Source organism: Heterodontus francisci, unplaced genomic scaffold (genome assembly GCF_036365525.1).
Source record: "Heterodontus francisci isolate sHetFra1 unplaced genomic scaffold, sHetFra1.hap1 HAP1_SCAFFOLD_156, whole genome shotgun sequence".
NCBI lineage: Eukaryota > Metazoa > Chordata > Chondrichthyes > Heterodontiformes > Heterodontidae > Heterodontus > Heterodontus francisci.
In genome coordinates, this window is record NW_027142350.1 from 3454641 (window position 1) to 3461605 (window position 6965).

The following is a 6965-nucleotide window of genomic DNA, read 5'->3' on the forward strand; positions in this document are numbered from 1 at the left end:
TATGTCTTTGTTACTGGGTGTCAGTGTACGTTTTTGTTAATGGGTTTCAGTGTATGTCTTTGTTACTTGGTGTGCGTGTGTGTCTGTGTACTTGGTGTCAGTGTATGTCTTTGTTACTGGGTGTCAGTGTATGTCTTTGTTACTTGGTGTTGGTGTGTTTCTGTGTAACTGAGTATCAGTGTATGTCTTTGTTACTTGGTGTAAGTTTGTGTCTGTGTTACTGGGTATCAGTTTCTGTCTTTGTTACTTGGTGTAAGTGTGTGTCTGTGTTACTGCGTGTCAGTGTATGTCTTTGTTACTTGGTGTCAGTGTATGTCTGTGTACTTGGTGTAAGTGGGTGTCTTTGTTACTTGGTTTCAGTGTATGTTTGTGTTACTTGGTGTAAGTGTATGTCTTTGTTACTTGGTGTCAGTGTATGTTTTTGGTACTTGGTGTAAGTGTATGTCTTTGTTACTTGGTGTCAGTGCCTGTCTTTGTTACTTGGTGTCTTTGTCTTTCTTTGTTACTTGGTGTAAGTGTGTGGATGTGTTACTGGGTATCAGTGTGTGTCTTTGTTACATGGTGTCAGTGTATGTCTTTGTTACTTGGTGTCAGTGTATGTCTGTGTTACTTGGTGTAAGTGTGTGTCTGTGTTACTGGGTATCAGTGTATGTCTTTGTTACTTGGTGTCAGTGTATGTCTTTGTGACTTGGTGTAAGTGTATGTCTTTGTTACTTGGTGTCAGTGTATGTCTTTGTTACTTGGTGTAAGTGTGTGTCTGTGTTACTGAGTATCTGTGTATGTCTTTGTTACTTGGTGTAAGTGTGTGTCTGTGTTACTGGGTATCAGTGAATGTCTTTCTTACTTGGTGTCAGTGTATGTCTTTGTTACTGGGTGTCAGTGTATGTTTTTGTTAATGGGTGTCAGTGTATGTCTTTGTTACTTGGTGTCCGTGTGTGTCTGTGTTACTGGGTGTCAGTGTATGTCTTTGTTACTTGGTGTCCGTGTGTGTCTGTGTAACTGAGTATCAGTGTATGCCTTTGTTACTTGGTGTAAGTGTATGTCTGTGTTACTGAGTATCAGTGTATGTCTTTGCTACTTGGTGTCAGTGTATGTCTTTGTTACTTGGTGTAAGTGTGTGTCTGTGTTACTGGGTATCAGTGAATTTCTTTGTTACTTGTTGTCAGTGTATGTCCTTGTTACTTGGTGTAAGTGTGTGTATGTGTTACTGGGTATCAGTGTATGTCTTTGTTACTTGGTGTTGGTGTGTTTCTGTGTAACTGAGTATCAATGTATGTCTTTGTTACTTGGTGTAAGTGTGTGTCTGTGTTACTGGGTATCAGTTTCTGTCTTTGTTACTTGGTGTAAGTGTGTGTCTGTGTTACTGGGTGTCAGTGTATGTCTTTGTTACTTGGTGTCAGTGTGTGTCTTTGTTACTTGGTGTCAGTGTATGGCTGTGTTACTTGGTGTAAGTGTATGTCCTTGTTACTTGGTGTCATTGTCTGTCTTTGTTACTTGGTGTAAGTGTATGTCTGTGTTACTGGGTATCAGTGTATGCCTTTGTTACTTCGTGTCAGTGTATGTCTTTGTTACTTGGTGCAAGTGTATGTCTTTGTTACTTGGTGTCAGTGTATGTCTTTGTTACTTGGTGTAAGTGTGTGTCTGTGTTACTGAGTATCAGTGCATGTCTTGGTTCCTTGGTGTAAGTGTGTGTCTGTGTTTCTGGGTATCAGTGTATGTCTTTGTTACTTGCTGTCAGTGTACGTCTTTGTTACTTGCTGTTAGTGTATGTCTTTGTTACATGGTGTCAGTGTATGTCTGTTTTACTGGGTATCAGTGAATGTCTTTGTTACTTGGTGTCCGCGTATGTCTTTGTTACTGGGTGTCAGTGTACGTTTTTGTTAATGGGTGTCAGTGTATGTCTTTGTTACTTGGTGTGCGTGTGTGTCTGTGTACTTGGTGTCAGTGTATGTCTTTGTTACTGGGTGTCAGTGTATGTCTTTGTTACTTGGTGTTGGTGTGTTTCTGTGTAACTGAGTATCAGTGTATGTCTTTGTTACTTGGTGTAAGTGTGTGTCTGTGTTACTGGGTATCAGTTTCTGTCTTTGTTACTTGGTGTAAGTGTGTGTCTGTGTTACTGCGTGTCAGTGTATGTCTTTGTTACTTGGTGTCAGTGTATGTCTGTGTACTTGGTGTAAGTGTGTGTCTTTGTTACTTGGTTTCAGTGTATGTTTGTGTTACTTGGTGTAAGTGTATGTCTTTGTTACTTGGTGTCAGTGTATGTTTTTGGTACTTGGTGTAAGTGTATGTCTCTGTTACTTGGTGTCAGTGCCTGTCTTTGTTACTTGGTGTCTTTGTCTTTCTTTGTTACTTGGTGTAAGTGTGTGTATGTGTTACTGGGTATCAGTGTATGTCTTTGTTACATGGTGTCAGTGTATGTCTTTGTTACTTGGTGTCAGTGTATGTCTGTGTTACTTGGTGTAAGTGTGTGTCTGTGTTACTGGGTATCAGTGTATGTCTTTGTTACTTGGTGTCAGTGTATGTCTTTGTGACTTGGTGTAAGTGTATGTCTTTGTTACTTGGTGTAAGTGTGTGTCTGTGTTACTGAGTATCTGTGTATGTCTTTGTTACTTGGTGTAAGTGTGTGTCTGTGTTACTGGGTATCAGTGAATGTCTTTCTTACTTGGTGTCAGTGTATGTCTTTGTTACTGGGTGTCAGTGTATGTTTTTGTTAATGGGTGTCAGTGTATGTCTTTGTTACTTGGTGTCCGTGTGTGTCTGTGTTACTGGATGTCAGTGTATGTCTTTGTTACTGGGTGTCAGTGTATGCCTTTGTTACTTGGTGTAAGTGTATGTCTTTGTTACTTGGTGTAAGTGTGTGTCTGTGTAACTGAGTATAAGTGTATGTCTTTGTTACTTGGTGTAAGTGTGTGTCTGTGTAACTGAGTATCAGTGTATGCCTTTGTTACTTGGTGTAAGTGTATGTCTGTGTTACTGAGTATCAGTGTATGTCTTTGCTACTTGGTGTCAGTGTATGTCTTTGTTACTTGGTGTAAGTGTGTGTCTGTGTTACTGGGTATCAGTGAATTTCTTTGTTACTTGTTGTCAGTGTATGTCCTTGTTACTTGGTGTAAGTGTGTGTATGTGTTACTGGGTATCAGTGTATGTCTTTGTTACTTGGTGCTGGTGTGTTTCTGTGTAACTGAGTATCAATGTATGTCTTTGTTACTTGGTGTAAGTGTGTGTCTGTGTTACTGGGTATCAGTTTCTGTCTTTGTTACTTGGTGTAAGTGTGTGTCTGTGTTACTGGGTGTCAGTGTATGTCTTTGTTACTTGGTGTCAGTGCATGTCTGTGTACTTGGTGTAAGTGTGTGTCTTTGTTACTTGGTGTCAGTGTATATTTGTGTTACTTGGTGTCAGTGTATGTCTTTGTTACTTGGTGTCACTGTATGTTTTTGGTACTTGGTGTAAGTGTATGTCTTTGTTACTTGGTGTCAGTGCATGTCTTTGTTACTTGGTGTAAGTGTATTTCTTTGTTACTTGGTGTCAGTGTATCTCTCTGTTACTTGGTGTAAGTGTGTGTATGTGTTACTGGGTATCAGTGTATGTCTTTGTTACTTGGTGTCTTTGTCTTTCTTTGTTACTTGGTGTAAGTGTGTGTCTGTGTTATTGGTTATCAGTGTATGTCTTTGTTACATGGTGTCAGTGTATGTCTTTGTTACTTGGTGTCAGTGCATGTCTGTGTTACTTGGTGTAAGAGTGTGTCTGTGTTACTGGGTATCAGTGTATGTCTTTGTTACTTGGTGTCAGTGTATGTCTTTGTTACTTGGTGTAAGTGTATGTATTTGTTACTTGCTGTCAGTGTATGTCTTTGTTACTTGGTGTCCGTGTGTGTCTGTGTTACTGGATGTCAGTGTATGTCTTTGTTACTGGGTGTCAGTGTATGCCTTTGTTACTTGGTGTCAGTGTATGTCTATGTTACTTGGTGTCAGTGTATGTCTTTGTTACTTGGTGTAAGTTTGTGTCTGTGTTACTGGGTATCAGTGAATGTCTTTGTTACTTGGTGTCAGTGTATGTCTTTGTTACTGGGTGTCAGTGTATGTTTTTGTTACTTGGTGTAAGTGTATGTCTTTGTTACTTGGTGTCAGTGTATGTCTTTGTTACTTGGTGTAAGTGTGTGTCTGTGTTACTGAGTATCTGTGTATGTCTTTGTGACTTGGTGTAAGTGTGTGTCTGTGTTACTGGGTATCAGTGTATGTCTTTGTTACTTGGTGTCAGTGTATGTCTTTGTTACTTGGTGTCAGTGTATGTCTTTGTTACTTGGTGTAAGTGTGTGTCTGTGTTACTGCGTATCAGTGTATGTCTTTGTTACTTGGTGTCAGTGTATGTCTTTGTTACTTGGTGTATGTGTGTGTCTGTGTTACTGGGTATCAGTGAATGTCTTTGTTACTTGGTGTCAGTGTATGTCTTTGTTACTGGGTGTCAGTGTATGTTTTTGTTAATGGGTGTCAGTGTATGTCTTTGTTACTTGGCGTCCGTGTGTGTCTGTGTTACTGGATGTCTGTGTATGCCTTTGTTACTGGGTGTCAGTGTATGCCTTTGTTACTTGATGTAAGTGTATGTCTTTGTTACTTGGTGTAAGTGTGTGTCTGTGTAACTGAGTATCAGTGTATGCCTTTGTTACTTGGTGAAAGTGTATTTCTGTGTTACTGGGTATCAGTGTATGTCTTTGTTACTTGGTGTCAGTGTCTGTCTGTGTTACTTGGTGTAATTGTGTGTCTGTGTTACTGGGTATCAGTGAATGTCTTTGTTACTTGGTGTCAGTGTATGTCTTTGTTACTTGGTGTAAGTGTGTGTCTGCGTTACTGAGTATCTGTGTATGTCTTTGTTATTTGGTGTAAGTGTGTGTCTGTGTTACTGGGTATCAGTGTATGTCTTTGTTACTTGGTGTCAGTGTATGTCTTTGTTACTTGGTGTAAGTGTATGTCTTTGTTACTTGGTGTCAATGTATGTCTTTGTTACTTGGTGTCAATGTATGTCTTTGTTACTTGGTGTAAGTGTGTTGCTGAGTATCTGTGTATGTCTTTGTTACGTGGTGTAAGTGTGTGTCTGTGTTACTGGGTATCAGTGTATGTCTTTGTTATTTGGTGTCAGTGTATGTCTTTGTTACTTGGTGTAAGTGTGTGTCTGTGTTACTGGGTATCAGTGAATGTCTTTGTTACTTGGTGTCAGTGTATGTCTTTGTTACTGGGTGTCAGTGTATGTTTTTGTTAATGGGTGTCAGTGTATGTCTTTGTTACTTGGTGTCCGTGTGTGTCTGTGTTACTGGATGTCAGTGTCTGTCTTTGTTACTGGGTGTCAGTGTATGCCTTTGTTACTTGGTGTAAGTGTATGTCTTTGTTACTTGGTGTAAGTGTGTGTCTGTGTAACTGAGTATCAGTGTATGCCTTTGTTACTTGGTGTAAGTGTATGTCTGTGTTACTGGTTATCAGTGTATGTCTTTGTTACTTGGTGTCAGTGTATGTCTTTGTTACTTGGTGTAAGTGTGTGTCTGTGTTGCTGAGTATCTGTGTATGTCTTTGTTACTTGGTGTAAGTGTGTGTCTGTGTTACTGGGTATCAGTGTATGTGTTTGTTACTTGGTGTCAGTGTATGTCTTTGTTACTTGGTGTCCGTGTGTGTCTGTGTTACTGCATGACAGTGTATGTCTTTGTTACTGGGTGTCAGTGTATGCCTTTGTTACTTGGTGTAAGTGTATGTCTTTGTTACTTGGTGTAAGCGTGTGCCTGTGTAACTGAGTATCAGTGTATGCCTTTGTTACTTGGTGTAAGTGTATGTCTGTGTTACTGGGTATCAGTGTATGTCTTTGTGACTTGGTGTCAGTGTATGTCTTTGTTACTTGGTGTAAGTGTGTGTCTGTGTTACTGTGTATCAGTGAATTTCTTTGTTACTTGGTGTCAGTGTATGTCCTTGTTACTTGGTGTAAGTGTGTGTATGTGTTACTGGGTATCAGTGTATGTCTTTGTTACTTGGTGTTGGTGTGTTTCTGTGCAACTGAGTATCAGTGTATGTCTTTGTTACTTGGTGTAAGTGTGTGTCTGTGTTCCTAGGTGTCAGTGTATGTCTTTGTGACTTGGTGTCAGTGCATGTCTGTGTACTTGGTGTAAGTGTGTGCCTTTGTTACTTGGTGTCAGTGTATATTTGTGTTACTTGGTGTCAGTGTATGTCTTTGTTACTTGGTGTCAGTGTATGTTTTTGGTACTTGGTGTAAGTGGATGTCTTTGTTACTTGGTGTCAGGGCATGTCTTTGTTACTTCGAGTAAGTGTATGTCTTTGTTACTTGGTGTCAGTGTATGTCTCTGTTACTTGGTGTAAGTGTGTGTATGTGTTACGGGGTATCAGTGTATGTCTTTGTTACTTGGTGTCAGTGTCTGTCTGTGTTACTTGGTGTAATTGTGAGTCTGTGTTACTGGGTATCAGTGTATGCCTTTGTTACATCGTGTCAGTGTATGTCTTTGTTACTTTGTGTAAGTGTATGTCTTTGTTAGTTGGTGTCAGTGTATGTCTTTGTTACTTGGTGTAAGTGAGTGTCTGTGTTACTGAGTATCAGTGTATGTCTTTGTTCCTTGCTGTAAGTGTGTGTCTGTGTTTCTGGGTATCAGTGTATGTCTTTGTTACTTGCTGTCAGTGTGTGTCTTTGTTACTTGCTGTCAGTGTATGTCTTTGTTACATGGTGTAAGTGTGTGTCTGTGTTACTGGGTATCAGTGAATGTCTTTGTTACTTAGTGTCAGTGTATGTCTTTGTTACTGGGTGTCAGTGTACGTTTTTGTTAATGGGTGTCAGTGTATGTCTTTGTTACTTGGTGTCCGTGTGTGTCTGTGTTACTGGGTGTCAGTGTATGTCTTTGTTACTGGGTGTCAGTGTATGCCTTTGTTACTTGGTGTCAGTGTATCTCTTTGTTACTTGGTGTTGGTGTGTTTATGTGT